Here is a 20,545-nt window from a genome sequence, read left to right on the forward strand (position 1 = left end):
CGTCAAGCATTCATTCCGCTGAAATCAACGAGCAAGGAAGACGAGTTAAGGGTGAAGATAAAGTGAAGAAAATGACCCTTTTGTGCAGCGAAGAAGGAGGAAGAAATACATAGCCTTGGAAGTCTGTTCTAGGACTAAATACAGTCACACCTGCGAAAAGGAGAGGGTCTCCCTGCTGTCATAGCAGCCCTCTATCACAGTCACATAAAATTCATTGTTTGGGCTAGATAATTAGGCCTATAAGGCCTCTCACTCAAGTGAAGAAGGAAGAGGTAAATCTCACAAGAAATCCCCTCACACGTGCGAAGAAACAAGGTTGCACTACTGTAATAATAAGTCTGCAACTATGATCTCAAATGGAGCAGATTAGTAATGCTGTGCTAATTCTCCATTCAAGATAAAACCCAATATGCTTATCATTTTCTTATCAAGTGCTTAAGGATTAACCATTTTTTCTTAATTATCTGATTCCCATGAGAGTTTCTTATGTAAATGTTATAAACAATTTTAACATAAAACATATGTTGATCAACAACAAAATAACAACAAAGAACATCAAAATACAACACATGACACAAAGATTTGATGAGGAGTTCACCTCTCTTGGGCTACATCTCCTTGGTCCAACTTCCAATGCTTGGGCCTCTCTATTATGCTCAAAATTACAACAAAGGTGTGCTTACAATGCTCAAATGCCTCTAAAGCATGTCTCAATGAGTTTAGAATAGCCAAAACTACTAGAATTGACTCTTTTTTTTTACCTAATTTGGATAAGAACTGAAGAAGTTATCACTTCTCCTAGTTTTCCCACTATTTGGTCCATAATTTTCTCCACATCAGGCATGATCCTACAAGTTAACCCCAAAAACTGCTAACTAGGTGAAAATTTTGCCGCGTAGTGAGCCATAATTTTTCGGTCGAATCGTAAATCGCAAATCGCAATTAATAAGAACCGACAGGATTAAGGTCTGTGAAAATGGCGGCGGTGTGCGATTGCAATGTGCACGGACCCGACGAGAGTATTAATTGGAGCTTATAACCTTATTGCATCTAGAATATCACGATCAGCGGAAAACAAATGGTCTTGGATATGCGGGATTGTGCAGTATTGCGATTTGCGATTGTGATATCGCATTGCAACCCTGATCTCGCCGGGGTCAATTTTTTCATACTTCACTCTCTTCGTCGATGTGCAATTGTGATTTATCGCATCACAACCCTTCCCTGCTCAGGGCCAATTCTTTAACACAATCGCCTATGATTTGCGATTGCGATATGTAGGGGCCAATGGCAGCCTACCACTTGGCACCTCCTCATTCGCTGAAGGGTTTGCCATGTCATCCAATCCTGCCATGTGTCTAAGTCAAACCTGAACTTTGACTTGCTCTCACTTCTGCATACGAGCTTGAATTTGAGTGTCATTCACATTGTTGGAATTAGAATGATGAGCTCTTCGATCTGAAGCCGAGTTTAACAAAATTCTAACACTTTGATTTTTGAGCATAATTTTGAGCACCTGATCACTCCTCCCCATTGGAAGCTTTTGGACCCCAAAAGAATATATTTAGTTATTGAACAGATGAAGGTATTGTTCCCTCACCTTCCCCTCTTCAATCCATTTTGCCTTTGAAGGATTTGTACCTTTGTGACCCGCTCGAAGATAATCAACATTTCTCCTCTTTGATGACCTCGTTCTTTTGTCAAGTATGGTGTCTTGTTGAAGCTCATCAAGAAATTCTGGAGAAAAATCTTCAATTGATGGAATCTATACACTTTCTCCTTGATCTTCAATCAAAGGAGGCTCATACAATCTCAAATTTTCAACATTAACAACGAAATAAATTTGCATATATGAAGGCAAATCAATCTTGAAAGCATTATTACCAATCTTGTCCAGAATTTTAAATGGACCATAACATATTGGTTTCAACTTTTTACCTTCACCTTGAAGCCTTTCCTTGCTAATGTAAAGCCAAACTCCATCACCTACTTGAAACTGATGATCCACATAATGCTTATCATGCCTTGCCTTATACTTGCCTTGAATCTTTTCTAGTTGTTCTTGAACTGTTTGGTGAATCAACTAAATTTGCTCAAGAATTTCTTTGCTCTGTCTATGCTGTTATGTCCATCTACAATTACATCTTTCTCAAAGATGAAATCCAAAGCCGATTTAGGAAAATAACCAAGACATGCCTCAAAAGGAAAAGTTAGAGTAGAAGAGTGTTTTTCTCGGTTGTAAGCATGTTGAATATAATGCAACTGTTCATCCAACAACTTAGGATGTTTGTTGCAATATTCTCTTAGCAAATGAATAACTATCCTATTAACCACTTCAGTTTGACCATCTTTTTGCGGATGGAAGGCTGTACTTTTCTTCAACTTGGTGTCCATCAAGTTCCATAAATTTGACCAAAAATTCCCAACAAATCGGGAATCACAATCACTTACAATAGAAGTAGGTAATCCAAAATGAACCCATACATTTTGAAAGAAAAGTTTAGCTATTTGTTGAATTGTAATTTGTTTTTTACAAGGCATTAATGTGCACATCTTACTGAACCTATCCACAACTATGTACAAATAATCACGACCTTTTCTTGATAAAGGAAGACCTCCTACAAAATCCATAAAAACACTCTCCCATGGACGTGAAGACACTTTAAGTGGTGTGTACAATCCTAGTTTCCTATTACTAGGCTTATTGACTGCACACAATGAACAACCTCTGAAAAAACGTGACACGCTTTCAAGCATACGAGGCCAGTAAAAATACCTCTAAAGATTTGCCACTATTTTACTTACACTGAAATGTCCAGCAATAAGAGAAGTGTATGCTTCCCTTGTGACATTTACTCTCTTTTCTTTTGGAACATAATGTTTTCCCAAATGATACAACAGATTATCATGTACATGGTAGTCTAATTCTTCAACTTGGTGGCCTTGACTCAATTTTGAATATACCTCTTGAAAGTCAACATCATGTGCGTATTGTTCAACATAACTTTAAGGCAAAACATAATGATTCTTGAGTAAAATTGCTACATTAACAAACGATCTAGAAAGCATATCAACAACTCTATTATAAATACCTTTCTTGTACCTGATTACCAAGTGGAATCGTTGTAAGAATCCCATCCAACGAAAGTGTCTTGATTGCTGCAATTTTGTTTGAGATTGCAAATATTGCAAAGGTTGATGATCGGTGTGAATAATGGTTTCTTTTCCCATTAAGTAATGCTTCCATTTATTCACATTTTGCACCAATGCATAAATCTCTTTATCATATATAGGATAGTTAATAACAACACCATTAAAAATCTCAGAATGAAATGAAATGGGCTTACCATGTTGTAAAAGAAATACACCCATGGTGTAGTCATTTGCATCTGTTTGTATTTCAAATGGTTGTTTCAAATTCAGCGATGCTAAAACTAGGGTTGAACTGATCTTTTGTTTTAAAGCATCGAATGCTTTTTGTTGTTTGCCTCCCCACTGGAAGACAACCTTCACGTTGGTCAAAGCATGTAGTGGGCCTACTATGGAAGAGAAATTGGCAATGAACTTCCTCCAATACTGTGCTGCTCCCAGAAAACTCCTTACTTCTATGATTGATTTGGGTACTGGCCAATTCACATGACCGAAACGTTAGAGGGATCAATCTTCAACTCACCTCCTCCAACTATGTGGCCCAAATACACTAAGGAAGTTTTCCCAAATTCACATTTAGACATCTTCAGAAATAACTGTTCTTTTTTCAAGACATCTAACACTTTCCTCACATGCTTGACATGCTCTTCTCGTATTTGCTAAATATCAAATTATCATCTAAATAGACAATTACAAACTCATCAAGAAAGGATCTTAAAACATCATTCATAGCTCTCATGAATGTAGTTGGAGCATTGCAAAGACCGAAAGGCATAAGCAACCACTCAAACAATCCTTGTTTGGTTTTAAAATAAGTCTTCCAGATATCCTCCTTAGCTATTCTAACTTGTTGATATCCACTTCTCAAGTCTAGTTTAGTGAAATATTTTGCATTCTTCAACTAATCTAGCAAATCATCTATTTTGGGCAGTGGTTATCGATTCTTTATTGTAATTTTATTCAAAGCTTGATAATCTACAAACATGTGTCAGGTTCCATCTTTCTTGGGTACTAAAACAATTGGTGAACCACATGGCGAAGTAGAGGGACGAATTACACCTTTATCTAACAATTCCTGGACTTGTTTCTTAATTTTTGAACTTTCCAGAATTGAAATTTGATACATACTGATATTTGGGAGTGGACAGTCTTGCTGTAGCTGAATTTCATGTTGAATTCCCCTTCTTGGTGACAATCCCTTTGGTTCTTGAAACACATCTCTATATTGATTGACCACATCAACCAATTCGGCTTTCAGCTTCACGTCACAACCTGCAAAGGATTCACGCTCTGTGTCATTCTTCTACTTGATCATAAGGAGCACGAGACTCTTGCTGGAATTGACCCGTCGCTTCATTTTCCCTACACTTGCTAAAGACATATTAAGATTTCTACGATGGGCTCTTACAATATACTCCACTCCATCTTTGAACAAATGATATTTGTTCTCAAATCTGTGGAAAACAACTTTCCGGTCATACATATACGGGCTTCCCAACACAATTTGAGAAATATCCAGGTGCACTACATCTAATTCGATTTCATCAATGAAATTGGTAGTAATAGCAAACCTGAAAACACATTTCCTTGTGACCTGAAGATTTGCATCCACAGTTATCCAACCCAACGGATATGGTTTATGATGAGGCACGGTTTCCGGATTCAACTTCTTGACCAAGGCTGTAGAAATTAAATTTGCCTAGGATCCACTGTCAAACAACGTATCAATCTTGGTGTGTTTGGAAATAACTCTGATATGGAACAACTCAATTTTGTTTTCTTCATTTGAAGCATTGTTGGAGTTATATGCTACACTGGTGCTTGCCACAACTTCCTCTTTGCTTGTTTTTGCCACTACTTTTCCTTTAGTGACTATGGCTGCAATATTTGTTTCATCACCTGAGTCGAAACCAAGTCTTGTTGTACAACAACGCTTGTCTTCTATTTCCCTTTATTGTTAAATTTCTTTGGTCTTAATTCAAGATGAAGCTTCCAGCAATGCACTTCATCATGGCCCTCTTTGAAACAATTCTTGCACACAGGTTTCTTCCCTTCCTTCTTAACAAAAATAATTTTCTTATACTTTCCTTTAGATTTCTTTCCTCTTTCAGCACTCTGGAATGGTTCTTCTTACCTCCTTCTTGTACATTTTTCCCTCTTGCTTTGAGGTGTGTAGCTTGAACACATACCTCATCAAGATTCATGGGATTAAACATAAGAATGGTGTGTCGAAGATAACTATGAAAACCTCCTATGTATTTCAACAAAGTATCTTGTGACTACAAGTCTACTCCTAACATAAGAGCTCTTTTCCTAAACTCCTGAGTATACTCTTTCACATTTTGACCTTTTAACTGTCTAAAATTTTGCTAATTCATGATAGCTTTTTGCATATGAGCTAAAGGGTAGAATTGTATTTTTATAGCAGCAATGAAATCAGACCAAGTAATAGAGATCTTACCATGTTTTTTGATCTCGTCTTGAGTCCTTGCTTCCCACCAAATGAGTGCTACACCCTCCATTCTCAATGAAGCCAATTGAATTTTGATATCATCCTCTTGAAGGTTCTAAATTCTATAATACACCTCCAACTAACGAATCCAATTATCAAGCTTCTCTGCATTCACTTCACCATTATACATGGGTAACTCGAATTTAACATCTAGTTTAAGTAGAGGTGATTTTCCAGCTCCTTTTGAAGAATGATGATGAGTATGAGTAAGGGTTGTATTAGTGGAAGAGTGTGAAGATGCTTGTGAAGAAGAAGATGAAGAAGATGGTGGAGAGGGTGGAGGTTTGTCTCCATTCCCATTACCTCCTCCTGAAGAGCCTTCTCCTTTGGGAGGTTTGGAACTTTCTCCTTGCAACCTGCTATTCCTCTCTTCATAGAGAACCTTCACCATCTTTTTCATATCAAAGAAAGCCTTTATGAAGGTCTTCTCATCCTCTGTCATGTTTGTAGATTCTCCTTCATGAGACATGATCTCTGGAGTCTCAACTACAACTTGAGGCTGAACTGGTGTTGGATATTGTGGCAACCTTGCTCTTCTTTCCCTTGACCCAACTTCAGGGCTTCCAACCAGCTTTCCTTCACCTCTTTTGATTTTTAACCTTGTTAGCATGACACAAAACTAGCAAACAATACTCCTTCTTTGCACAAGCAAATCTAGTAAGCAAAAACCAGTGCTCTAATACCAACTTGATCTAAAATGGAGCAGATTAGTAATGCTGTGCTAATTCCCCATTCAGAATAAAACCCAAGATGCTTATCATTTGCTTATCAAGTGCTTAAGGATTCACCATTTTTGCTTAATTAACTGATTCCCATGAGAGTTTCTTATGTAAATGTTATAAACAATTTAACATAAAACATATACTTAATATCAACAAAATAACAAAAAAGAACATCAAAATACAACACACAACACAAAGATTTGATGAGGAGTTCACCTCTCCCGGGCTACATCTCCTTAGTCTAGGTTCCAATGCTTGAGGCTCTCTATTATGCTCAAAATTACAACAAAAGTGTGCTTACAATGCTCAAAATTACAACAAGAGTGTGCTTGCAATGCTCAAATGCCTCTGAAGCTTGTCTCAATGAGTTTAGAATAGCCAAAATTGTTAGAATTGATATATATATATATATATATACCTAATTTGGATAAGAACTGAAGAAGTTATCACTTCTCCTAGTTTTTCCACTATTTCTTCCACAATTTGCTCCACACTCGACATGATCCTACAAGTTAGCCCCAAAAACTGCTAACTGGGCAAAAATTTCAGCGCGACGGACCATAATCTGGCGACTAAATCACAAATTGCAATTGGCAAGGACCGGGGGCGGGCTTAAGGTCTGTGAACATGGCGACGATGTGCGATGTCCGCGGACCCAACGGGAGTATTAACTGAAACCTATAACCTTATCACATCTGGGATATCGCGTTCGACGAAATACCAATGGTCTTGGATATGCAAGACTATGCAATATTGCGATTTGTGATTACAATATCACATCGCAACCCTGATCTCGCCGGGGGCCGATTCTGTCGTATTTCACTCCCTTCGCCAATGTGCGATTGCGATTTATAGCATCGCGACCCTTCCCTGCTCGGGGCCGATTATTTAAAATGATCCACCCGCAACTTGTGATTGCAATATGCGGGGCCAATGGTGACCTGCCACTTGGCGCCTCCTCATTCGTTGAAGGGCCTGCCATGTCATCCAATCATGCCATGTGTCCAATTTAAACATGAACGTTGACTTGCTCTAACTTTTGCATATGAGCTTGGATTTGAGTGTCGTTCACACCATTGGAATCAGAATGATGAGCTCTTCAATCTGAAGCCGAGTTTAACAAAATTCTGACACTTTGATTTTTGAGCATAATTTTGAGCACCTGATCAAACTATATCTCAATAAAGAGCTCGATTAGGCAAGAGAGAAAGGTCTCCTTATGTGTACTAAGGATCAAGGATAAAAAACCTCTTCTGGAGCTCACATAACAAGGTCTACCATTAGTTGCCGGAAGAAAAAGGAGGACGAAGTGCCGGGGAATGAAGTGCTAGAAGAAGGAAGACTAAGTGTCGGGGAACAAAGTGCAGAAAGGAGAAAGAACTTGACTTGTGCTTGGAGGACATTCTAGTCAAGGGTCTAGGGTTTGACATTTATCAATAGAAGCTTCAATAAGAGAAACTTACCAAAGGGTTTTCCTCTCAAGAGAAGAGAGGTTTTGGCCCTGGAAGAGAGCCAACATATTGTGTTCTTGTTCTTATGTTTTGGTAGCAGTTTGATGAAGTACACACACATGAATTAATAATAATAATAAGAAGATTAAGCTAACAAGACAATTTGTAAAAAGACTTCACAAATTGTTATCAAGTCAAGAAGAATCACACTACACCTAATTGCCCTAGATTCTTCAACAATCAGATCCACATTCATCGTCTATGATCAAGGCTGAATGTGTTTTTGCATGTGAAGCGGCCTTTGTGAAGAAAACCTGATCCAACTTCCCTACTTTCTCCCTTGGGTAAAAGGGGGCCAAGACCACAACATAATGTAGATCTGTCACCGCAGTTCCAACCCTGCCGCCGACGTCCACCAGAGAAATCACTCCATTGAGGTCGTGAGATTTGGTAAGGAGAGTTGTCGACATGATCCCCAAGTTGGAGGCTATGGCTTCGTCCATTTCTCTCTAGTCAGAAATCTTGATGCATAGTAATAATTGGTACTCATGTTATTTAAACTTGAAATCCTTAATGAAGCCACATCCAGGAACGCATACACATTTTCCCAGTCTTTCATCCTTCTTTGTGCAGAAGTTTGAATTCAGATTCTTAGTTGCTCAGGTTTAAACTTTGTCTTCTTTATTTCTCTTCTAAACCATTTCTTTAGTTCAAAGTCCCAACAACTCCCAATGTTTCTAGCCATTATGGTTTTGAAGGTTAGGGTTTTGAATTAGAAGATTTGTTGCAAGCTCTCAAGGTCAATCCCTCCGCTACCTATTTTAAAATCTTGATTAGTTTTGTGGATGTCCCAAGCAATGGTTCCTTGCACCCAGGAATTGTCTTCGGGGTTACTACATCTCCAACTGCGAGATATTTTTTCATATATTCTACCTTCATTAAAGAACATATTTAAGAATAAAAATTAGTACATCGATAAAAATGATTTTAGTGGTGAACCAAAGATTAAAGGTTTCGATCTTTGTGGATGTGTGGAGTATGATATGGATTTAGTACCATACATTGTTTTTTAAAATGGATTTTAGAGAGGTTTAATGTTTTCAAACCCATAAAAATATTTTTGCACATAAAGTTTAATGCATAGATAAAAAATGTAGAAAAGTTGGGAGCACGGTTTGTTATCATTTTTTGCAATTTCAATTCTAATAAACATGTTTGATTCTTTGTGATAAGGTTAAAAGGGTAAGCACCACACTCGCAAGGACATTTTGACCTTTGCTAAGTCACAAATTAGCACAAATTATTGACATTTGACTTACTAGCTGTTAAACATACTCTAGAAGCTTACTAAATCTTAAATTATTAATATATGTAAGGGGTAGATTATTGGATATCTTCGACATAGTATAATGGCAAGTGACCAAAGCCAAATTACTCTAAATGACTAAAATGAAAACATTTGAATGGAAGGTTCTCAAAACTCATCCGTATAATTGAAGGGTTTTGGTTTCATAACCTTTGTTTTGTGTTAATGGATTTGACAAATGCATGATACAATTATTTAATTAAGCTATTAGTGGTCGGGTCGAATATTATTGCTTGCAACTGTATAAACTTACTCTTTGCTTCTTTGCTCATCACTACGTCGTCGCGAAGAGAGTAGGAAAGATCAAACAGGCTCAGTTTCTGCTTTTCTCATAGGCCAGCCGAATTACTTTTTAAGGTAACCATCTCATCGTTTTCTTCAGAATTACTCCGCTTGACTACAATTTATGGAAACTCAAGCGAGATTTGTTGTAGCCTCTTTTATTTGTAACTGGAAATTCGTACGAGGCAGAAGTTCTTACTCTTGTTGAATTGGGAACAAATGACTGAACTTAACTTATTTAACTGTATATGATTTTTTCAATCCCGTAATGCGGTGCCCACTTTCTGCGTGTTCTTTGCGTGCTGTACCAGCAAAAAATTCTGCCTTTTGAATTGAACCTGCCGCCGACCTTTAATAGGCTGCGCTCTTAAATCCTAGGTGTAATCCTAGTTAGCATTTATGACCTCGTTTCTGTGCAGAAACGCTGAGAATGATCGTAATCGGTATAATATTTGAGCTTGTTTTTGGTACAGGAAGATGTGAACACCCTTGTCATGTTATACACATTTTTGGTCCAGACTTTCTTGCGAAATAAAGCACAAAATAAAGATATTTATATGAGAATTAAGTCAGGTGTTAAGATCTTATCCTCCTCAAATATCGCGACTATTTTAGTTCCAGACAAACTACTTGCCTATATTCCATACACAAACTACTTGCCTACGTTCGATACAGCAGTGGAGTTTTCAGTGTTTCATGCTTGTATTCTATTTTTATTTTTATTTTGTATTTTTAGTTCCAAATCTTTATATTAATATATGAAGCATTTATATTACCTGTAATTATTTAGATTCAAACCAAACCAATGGCAAAATTGAAGGATTTTGTTCAAAAATTTCAAAATAAGCTTCATAGCCTTAACATAGTAGATAACAAGCATAGAAAATGGTGGCTTATCAACAAGTATTGAGAGGCTAAAACTTGAAGAAACATGTAGATAACATAAAATGAAACATTGTTGCCACATGCAACTATACCCAGAGTGTCATTAAGGTTGATTTGTTGGCTCTGCTGGATCATGATTGGGTGGGGGAAGAGGATCCCTGTGCTGAAGTATGGCAGCCTCCATACGCCCCATCCTTTTGTCCATGTCCTGGTAGAGCAGTTGGAGCTTCTCCATATGAAGAGACAACTCGTCCCTGCTCTCATTACATTCGAACAACACTTTTCCTAGTAGTTGCTTAATGTGCCAGTAAAGGTTAATGCTAAGTAAATACTGGTTTTGCTGAGCCCCCGCAGTTGGAGCTCCTCCATCTGAAGAAAGTTGAAACAATTTGGCCCTGCTCTCATTGCATTCAGACAACACCTTACCCAGTAGTTGCTTAATGTGCCAGTAAAAGTCAATGGTAAGTAAATATTGGTTTTTCCAAGTCCGAGCATTGCCTAGGTCCAACATCCATTCCGAAAATGCAGCCAAAGCTTCTGAATATGATTGATTTTCTCCGTCCTTGATAACTACTTGTTTGATGTTGTGCAGTTTCTGTTGCACCCCAGGGGATCTGTTGGCAGTAAAGTCTTGTTGAAGTGCAGGCTCTAAGGCAAGCTGATCCAGGTGGATATTGGTGGCCACTTGCCTATTCCACTTGGATCTCCAGCTGGTTTCATTAGTTTCCTTGATTATAGCACAATTAACTATTTTTAGCAGTTTTTTTAGTTCCTGAATTTCCAGAGCTGTTTTGACCCCCTAAACGACTTTTTTTGGAGGTTCACAGCATTGTAGTACTTGGAGAAATCTTTCTAACAAGGTATCGTAAACGCCAACTGAAGATCATTTGACCATGTTACGACCCTGGGAAAGTTGGATGTCCAACTAACCCCAATGGGGCCCACAAACTCTTGGCATTCCATCTCCTAGGGTTAGGGTTTTGGTTGATTAGGGTTTCCCTTTGTTGTCCGTTAATAAAAGGACCTTTGAGCCTCATTGTAACACAATTCATAGGCATGTCGTTGCCACATCTCTTCTCAGAGATAAGCTATCATTGCTTGAGTTAGTTTATTTCCATTCTGTATGTAAGCATCTTTCAGTTCTTTGATATTAATGAAATGAAGATTTATTTCTGTTGCATCTCTGTGTTTATGTTTATATTTGTATTCTGTTTCGCTTCTGCATAAGCCCAGACCAGTGGTATCAGAGCAATTTTCTCTTTCTTTGTTTTTATGTGCATGTCCCTAACGAGGTCGGGGTATAAGGAGTTAGGGCTCGAACTGGTTGAACCTTTGTAAGACCGACCTCGTCAACCTTGATGACCTCCCATGGTGGAAGAAAAGAAAGACGAGGGAGCAAGAGATCCTTTCAAAATATTGTTCGAAGAAGCCCTTGAGCGACAAAGGAACGCGATGATGGACAACTTTGCCTAGATCCTTCAGTGGATGCCCAAAAGCGACGCATCTTCATCCGACAACCACTTTGGAGGCGCCACTCCCTTTAAGGTACACGTCAACTTTGACATTCGCATATTTGAAGGCTAGATAAATGCAAATGCCATAGATAAATGGTTAAATCTGTTGGAAAGATATTTTTCGGTTCATTATTTTTCCAATAGGGAAAAGATTACTTTTGCACTCAAAGTCGCCCCCCACGTCAAGGACTGGTGGGAAACCTACTGTGAGCAGAGGGATGAGAGGGAACCCTCACTGTTTTTAGCCGCACCCACTTGGAATTATTTCCGAGACGCCATCAAGGAACAGTATTACCCTATCGAGAGCTATGACGACAAGTACATACAATGGACTACACTGCGACAACAAAGGGATCAAGATGTGCATGAGTTGAGGAAACTTTTTCATACCCTACTCGCAAAGTTGGGTATCAAAGATTTCGAGAAATATTTGGTGCTCAAGTACCGCTGTTGTTTGCACAAATACATTCAGGAGGAAATGGAGTTCTTGGACATCTCCTCGCTTGGTGCAACATACTAATACACTGCTAAGATTGAGTAGAAATTCAAGTAGAAGAAGTGAGACTTTGGATCTGTGAACCCAAAGCAGAGCAAAGGGCAAAGCTAGGATGCGATGCCCCAAAACAACTCCTCGAAGCCGAAAGCCAAGAATAACGGGAAGGCAAAGAAGGACACCGACAAGTGGTGTGAGTTCCATAAAACTCCCACTCACAACACGAATGAATGTCGCGCAAAGCAGGAGCTAGTGGCCGAGCTAAAAGACTCAGAGACGGATGCATGCTCTTTGATTCTGAGCTAGAACTTGACAAAGACTAACAGGGAAAGCAAATCTATTACGCAAGACTCACTGCGATGGTAGCCACCACCAAGCTCCAAAAGGTGGAACCTAAGGATTCAGAGGAGGGGGAGCGCCTCTTCCACTGGCAAATGAGGGTAAAGGGGTCGCCTATGCAGTTCATTGTTGACAATGGGAGTAGAAGAACATGATCTCAACTTAGGTCGTTAAGAGATTGAAGCTGCCAAAAACGCCGCACCCACATCCTTACACCATCGGGTGGTTCCACTAAGGGCGAGATCTCTGTGTCAGCCAACAGTGCCACCTACCCTATAACATCAAGCCCTTTGTAGATGAGGTATTGTGCGATGTTGCACCTCTGGAAGTCTATGATGTTTTATTAGGTTAGCCATACCTATGGAAGCGTCATGCTGTATATGAATCCATACCTTGTTCTATTATTATTACTTTGGGTCAGAAATTGTACAGGATACCAAAGGTAGCGCCGCCTACCGCCTTTTCTTTGATCTCTGCTAAACAATGCAGTAAGATAATTTCCCAGACTAGGAAATTTGTCTTCCTTATGATTCGCCCTCAAAGCAAGAGGAAGATTGTAGCCACATCCACAGCCTCCAAATAGGGCTCCTCCACATGGCAGCAACAGATGGACAAGGTCGTGGAGGAGTACAGGGACATCTTCACCTCACCCATAGGGGTACCCCTATACTGTCAGGTCAAACACTCCATTGATCTGACCCCGGGTGCGTCGCTACCTAATGGACCGATCTACTGACGCTCTTATATGGAGAACAATGAAATCAAAAGGCAGATTCGGGAGCCATTGCAGAAAAGGCACATCAGGCCAAGTTCATCACCTTGTGGGAGCCCGATCGTGTTGGTACAAAAGGACGAAACCTGGAGGCTCTGTATTGACTATCGGGCGCTGAATAAGATCACTGTACGGAATAAGTATCCAATCCGACGGATTTATGACCTTTTGGACCCAACTCAAGGGGGACAAATATTTCAGCAAGATTTACTTAAAGTCCCGTTATCACCAGGTACCAATCGAACCCTCTGATGTGTGGAAAACTGCCTTCAAATCCAAGGAGGGCCTTTTCAAATGGCTGGTCATGCATTTCGGGTTGACGAATTCCCTCACAACCTTCATGAGGTTGATGGATGACATCTTGCGACCCTTCACCAACTTGTTCGTGGTAGCATATTTGAATTTTGGACAACTTTCTAATCTTCAGCCAGAGTTGAGAAGAGCACCTACTCCATATTCGACAGGTCCTCCAAACCCTGCGACAACACAAATTGTATGCCAATTCGGAGAAATGCACTTTTGGTATGACCCAAGTTCAATATCTGGGGTACATTATTGATGAGCAGGGTGTGCATGTGGATCCAGCCAAGAGACAAGTTATTCGGAATTGGTTAGCCCCAACCACTCTAATAGAGCTCCGCAATTTTCTGGGTCTTTCCAATTTCTATCACAGGTTCGTGTTGGGATTCTCTCATATCACTTGGCCTTTGAGTCAAGTCACCAAGGGCAGAGCGAAAACAACGTTCTTTTGGTCCAAATCCCAACATAAGGTGTTTGCTGAGTTGAAGCATTACCTCTGCTCTGCACCAGTGCTCACATTAATAGACCTGCAACAACCATTTGAAATTGAGACAGACGCCTCTGACAATGCTATTGGTGCAGTTCTTACCCAACAGGGGCATCTAGTGGCATATCACAGTGAGACACTTTCAGATACAATCCAAAAGTATCCCACGAGCCACCTATAACAAAGAGATATATTCCATTGTGCAAACCAGTCGATAATGGAAGCATTACATTCTGGGGAAGGAAACAATCATCCACACAGAGCACCGACCCCTGCAGTTCATACAAACACAAGGAAAGTTGCAGAACGATCACCATCAGAAATGGTCCATATATCTGCAACAGTTCCATTTGAACATTAAGTACAAGAAGGGCAACACCAATAATGTTGCACATTGCCTCAGCCGACTGCCAGTTATGGCACTGACCACTGTGCTCGACTCTTGTGGACACGAGACTTCAAGATGGCCACATCTTTACAAGAGTGATCCAGAATTTGACAACACATACCAGATGCTCTTGGAAGGCAAGAAAGTTCCAAACTTTCACCTCCAGGACGCACTGTTATGCCACTTGGGACACCTCTGTGTTCCTTCAAGTGAGCATGCCAAGATGATTTGGGAGGCGTACTACAGTCAGGTTGTTGGACATTTTGGGGTAGAAAAAATAGTTGCAGTGCTGCAAAAGTATTTTTATTGGCCGAACCTTTGACAGGATGTTGGGAAGTACATCAGATCTTGCACTGCCTGCGCCATTGCTAAACCTACAATCAAGAAGCAAGGTCTGTATACTCCTTTGCCTACTCCTAGCCGACCCTAGGAATCCGTATCCATGGATTACATGTTGGGCCTTCCTTTTACCAAGCATGGCAACGACTGTGTTTTTGTGGTCGTCGACAAATTCTCTAAGATGACCATTCTGGCGGATTGCAAGAAGATTATCACAATAGATCCACTGTCAAACTCTTGTTTGAACGAGTGTGGGTACACTTTGGGATCCCACAATCCATTATCTTAGATCGGGACAACAGGTTCCTAAGGAAATTTTGGTTAAGCCTCTGGTCGTTGTTGGATACCAAGCTCACTAAATCCACGACCTTCCACCCCCAAACTGATGGCCAAACAAAGGTTGTCAACAAGATGATCATGCACACCTTGCGCATGTACAACTCGAAGCATCCACACACATGCGATGAAAGCCTCCCCTATGTCCAGCACAGCTACAACAAAGCTCTCCACAAATCAACTGGCCACAACCCCTTTTAGGTGGGGTTGGGATTCCAATCTCTATGTCCCATTGATGTTGCCATACCACTTGCAGCTACTCAGGCAGATTTGGCTCATGTCCAGTCTGAAGCTGACAGAGCTACCAACTTCATTGAATGCATTCAACACATCCACCAGCAGGTCCATGACATATTGGACAGAGCAAATGCTAAATACAAACAACATCATGATTAGCATCGAGTGCCACACAAGTTCCAGGTGGGAGACAAAGTTTGGTTACATTTGCAGAAGGAGCGCCTCGCTAGGGCCCATTGCAAGCTTCACCCGCTCCGATATGGGCCTTACACCATCACTAAGGATGTAGGAGACAATGATTTTGAGCTCATCATTCCATCATTCCTTGGCTTGCACCCAATATTCAATGTGGACCGACTGCTGCCATACTTTCCCCCATTGCTGGACACATAAGACATTGTTGAGCAACTGACACCAACAGAGCTCAACCCAAGCTATATCGAACATGTCACGATTGATAGGATCATGGACACACAAATGAAGAACAACTGACAACTGTTAATTTTAGATAGCAATGGTATGTTCTATGCTTAAGCACAATTTACTTCAATGTTCCATTAGCAGCCGAATGACAATTTCCAATTATATCCAGTGGCAATCACATTCACTTATAAACATTGACAGTAAATGCAGATAGAACATAAAATCATATGCAGAAAACAAGCCAAGGCAAGAGGACACAAGATGTGGCGGATGCTAGAGACAAACCCCAATGTGGGGAAACCCTTTGATCAAATCTTATTATTCTTCAATAGTTCAGTAGAGAGAGAGTACAAATATCATAAGTACAAGCCCAAAATAGATCTGCCAAATCAGCAGTCAAACCAGCCCTAACCAGAAAGTCAACAGTGGTCAAAGCTGTCCAAAAATGTCCTCCAAACAATAGTCCAATTCGGCCTTCCAGGAGAGTCAAAGTTAGCCCAAAACAATTTGGTTAAACCCAATCAAAGGAGAGAGAAACAATGCTGTAATTTTCTCTAGTCAAATCTAAATTCAATGCTGGTAAACCTATCCCAAACTCCTTGAATTTTCTGTGAATAAATGTGGTCTAGAGAAATTAGAATTCTGGCCCAAAAACAGAGGTCAACGCTGGTCAAATTCCCCTTGGTCAACGCTCTAAAACTCGGCCTGTTTTGACCCAGAAAAACTTGGCTTCCTACCACACGTGCGAAGAAGAGAAGCTGCCTCCTAGAAGTACAAACCAAATAAGAGAAGAGAGAGATGATGTGATGTGTGATGATTGAATGTCCAAATTGTGAAAATTCCACGAGAGGAACCCCTACTGCAGCAAACTGATGTTACTTCTCCTACTTGTTAATCCATACAAGTTATTTACTGTGTGCTACGACAAATATCAAAGTAACTACTACTGCAGCCTTCACTTAATTAAATTATAAGCAGAAACAAGATACTGAGAAAGAAAGAAAATACAACACAATAGACACCGTTATTTTTGGACAAATGTCCCTGGAAAAACCCAATGCGGGAAAACCGAAGCAACAACTCTGAGGGTTTATTATTATTAAGCAATAGTTCCGAATACAACTCTGGATGCGCTTCCGGCAATCCTGTTACAAAGAAAAAGACAATGGCAAAAAACTTAGTGAGATTACCTCATTCCACCCGGCAAATCTTGGCTGATCCGACAGTTGAACTGATTGTCCTCGGCTACAACTGTGCTGCCCCTTCGTAGTAACTGTGTGGGCTTGCGTGGAGTTCTCTGAGGCTTTGCGTTAGCTCTGCGTTGGGTCTCCTTGCCTCCTGGAGCTTTGACGTCAACCCTCCCGGCTGATCCGACAGCTCCTTGACAATTTTGGACTTCTGCTGGAAGGCAGCTCTGCCTCTGAAATGGTCCTTCTGGCTTTGCGTCAAGCACTGTGTGGGCCCTCCTAGCCTAGCGTCAGTCCTTTTTGGGTCTGCACTGCCTACACTGGTGCTTCTCTGCCTCTCTGCTGAGTATTCGAGGTCCCGAAGAAGATACTCCAACCATCCCTGCCCCTCAACTGCAAGAAATCTCCTCAATCGAATTTTCCTCCTGAGAACTTCTCACTTTAGAAAATCAATTTCTTGATCTCTCTTGGTGTATTTTCCAAATGACCCTCAAGCCCCTTCTTATATCTTTCTATTGGACAACCAATGACCTAGATTAACTCCTAATCAAAGGCTCAGATCGTTTTGACTTGATCTCTGTCTTTTTCTAGAAGTTACACCCACAATTAGATTAATACCCATTAATATTTTAATTTTCCTAAGTTTAGACTTAGGAACTCCATTAAAAATATTAATTATTTTAATAAAATCATCTCTGGGTGGAATTTCCCAAAACGGTTTCTGGGTTCTTTGGAATGCATGTGCCCAAGCCTCCCTGCAAAATTTGAGGCCTAGAGCACATCCGATGCTACCCCAAATCAACACTCCCTCTTAGCGAGGAATGTGCTATAACAATACACTGCTGTTGCATATTGCTCTGACTCTGAAGCATCGTCCTCTGCGCTGCTGATGTCTGACATGCTGTCCACCAACTACTGCGCTGCTGCTGCAACTGTCTTGTTGCTTTTGACACTTCCACTGTCAATGTTACATCTGTACTACAACTCCCTCTCAAATGCTGCATCTGCTATGTTGCTCGCACTGCCAATGCTAACACTGCATCCGTACTGCAACTCAGTTGCTAAGAGAAGCAACTAAAAAACATCCAAAATTACTGAACTAACTGTGTTCAGTATGATACGACGTGAATGTTGGAATTGATTGCTGCTAGTCTCAGAGTTGACCCTCTAAATCTACGACATTGTCGCTGACCTCTGCTCTGTGCCATCTGCACTGCTGCGAACTTTGCTCCGTGCTACTCAGACTCTGGCGCTCCTATCCATTGCAATTATCCTAAGTTACCGGATCCGGCCACGGCAGGTGGAGTATTGCCGGATCCACGGATCTGAACCGGATCCGGATCCGGATACTCCAAAAAACGGCAAAAAATACGTATTTTTGAAATCGCAGATTTTTGAAACGGCTCACCTTTACCGGATACGGATCCCGCCGGTGGCCGCCGGAAGCGGGCCGAAAAAGTTAAAAAAACAGATATTTTTTTAGGTTTTACGTTTTTGTGGTCCCGCACGGGCATATATTATATCATTTCTTTTGTCCGCTCTACTGTTTTCTTCTGTCGCCATTCATTCGTTCCGACCGCCGGCACAGTAATATTTGCCATTTGCCATTTGTTTGCGGGCTTAACTCCGGCCCCACTGCACGCAGCACCTGGTCAGGCGCCGGTTCCCCTGCACGCACTGTCGGGCAGACTGTTCACGGCAAAAGTTTAAGCGTTAACAGGTATTTACTATTAAGCGTTAATAATATATGTATCAGTGCTGTATTATTTATGCTGTATTATTTATGACTGTGCGTGAACAGGTATTAAGCGTGTGCTGTATTATTTATTTCAAAACAAATAATATATATTTATTTCAGAACTAAAACCGTAATATATGTATTATATTAATGTTTTATGTTATTTAATATTAATGTTTTATGTTATTATATTAATGTTTTATGTTATTTAATATATGTTTTATATTAATGTTTTATGTTATTTAATATTTATATATATATATGTTATATATATGTTATATTTATTTATGTTTATACGTTCGAATAGTTGTTATGTTTATTATTTAATATTTAATATTTATATATATATATATATATGTTATATTTAATTTACCGTATGTTTATTGTTCAATGCTGTTTAAACTTTAATGTTTAATATATTAAATAATTAAACTTTAATAACAGTTATAATATATATTAATATAACAGTTATTTGATTTGTTAATTTATTTAATATTTATATTTATATGTTATATTAATATAACATAAATGATAAATCATAATAATAACAGTGATATTAATATTTAATATATGTTATTTAAATTTTTTAAATGTATTTAATTTTTTTTAATGTATTTATAATTTAATTTTTAATTGTTTATAGATAATATTAATATATTATAATTTGATTTTTAAATGCAGTTGCAAGTAACTCTATACCATTATCATAATGGAACCATCACAAGATTCACAACATGAGCATGGTGAAGGGGAAATCATCAAAACAGATCCAAAATCTCCTCTGTGGCAGTATGTGGAGATTATTGGAAAAAATCCCGGAGGTGGTTCATTTAAATGGAAGTGCAATGAATGCCAAGATATAAAAAATGGCTCATATACTAGAGTGAAGGCCCATCTCACCGGTCAAACTAACACAGGGGTGCAAGTATGCACCGGGCCAAAAGATGCAAATGGCAAACCTGGCCAAGGTTTGAGTCCTGGAAAAATGAAATTCTATGCATCTTTGCAAGAAGCTGCTGATAGGAAACTTGCTAAGGGAAAACACCCTGTGCAAAGTTCTACAACTAGGGCGCCATTGCCATCTAGGTCTGCTGTTACATCTAATAAAAGGGCCACTCTAGGCCCTCTTGAAGCGTGTTTCAATAATCAAGGTAGAGACATCGCTGATGAACATGTAGCTCGTTGCATCTATGCAAATGGGCTAGCATTCAATTTGGTGCGTTCCCCTTACTGGCAACAAATGATTAAGGCAGTTAATGAAGCGCCAAAGGGGTACAAAAGCCCTGGATATGAAAAGGTCCGCACTACTTTGTTGGCATCAGAAAGGCAATCCGTGGATAGACAGCTACAGGCAATCCGGGATACATGGGCAGAAACAGGGGTGTCCATCATTTCTGATGGATGGAGAGACCAAAGAAACCGCCCATTAATTAATGTTGTTGCAGTATGCCCCCAAGGGGCAATGTTTTTGAAGGCTGTTGATTGCAGTGGAATAGAGAAAGATGCATCTTTCATATCCACAATTCTTATTGATGCAATAGAAAGTGTGGGGCCACATAATGTTGTCCAAGTCATTACGGACAACGCACAGGTTTGTAAAGCTGCAGGTTTGATTGTGGAGGGT

General features: G+C 39.8%; 1 protein-coding gene across 2 annotated transcripts in view; it reads left to right on the forward strand.

The window, feature by feature from the left end:
- The first annotated feature begins 9,400 nt into the window (after positions 1-9,400).
- The window catches only part of LOC149140866 (multifunctional methyltransferase subunit TRM112 homolog A-like), a 175,980-nt gene continuing 164,835 nt past the window's right edge, over positions 9,401-20,545 (forward strand). The window contains exon 1 of one of the 2 annotated variants that reach the window (XM_089449552.1): positions 9,401-9,558. The gene's annotated coding sequence lies outside the window, so the exon portion shown is untranslated. The remainder of the gene's footprint in view (positions 9,559-20,545) is intronic. The other variant, XM_089449551.1, reaches the window with a different exon arrangement.

Source organism: Pinus tabuliformis, chromosome X (genome assembly GCF_031772625.1).
Source record: "Pinus tabuliformis cultivar Carrire ecotype Pingquan chromosome X, CPIR1, whole genome shotgun sequence".
Taxonomy (NCBI): domain Eukaryota; kingdom Viridiplantae; phylum Streptophyta; class Pinopsida; order Pinales; family Pinaceae; genus Pinus; species Pinus tabuliformis.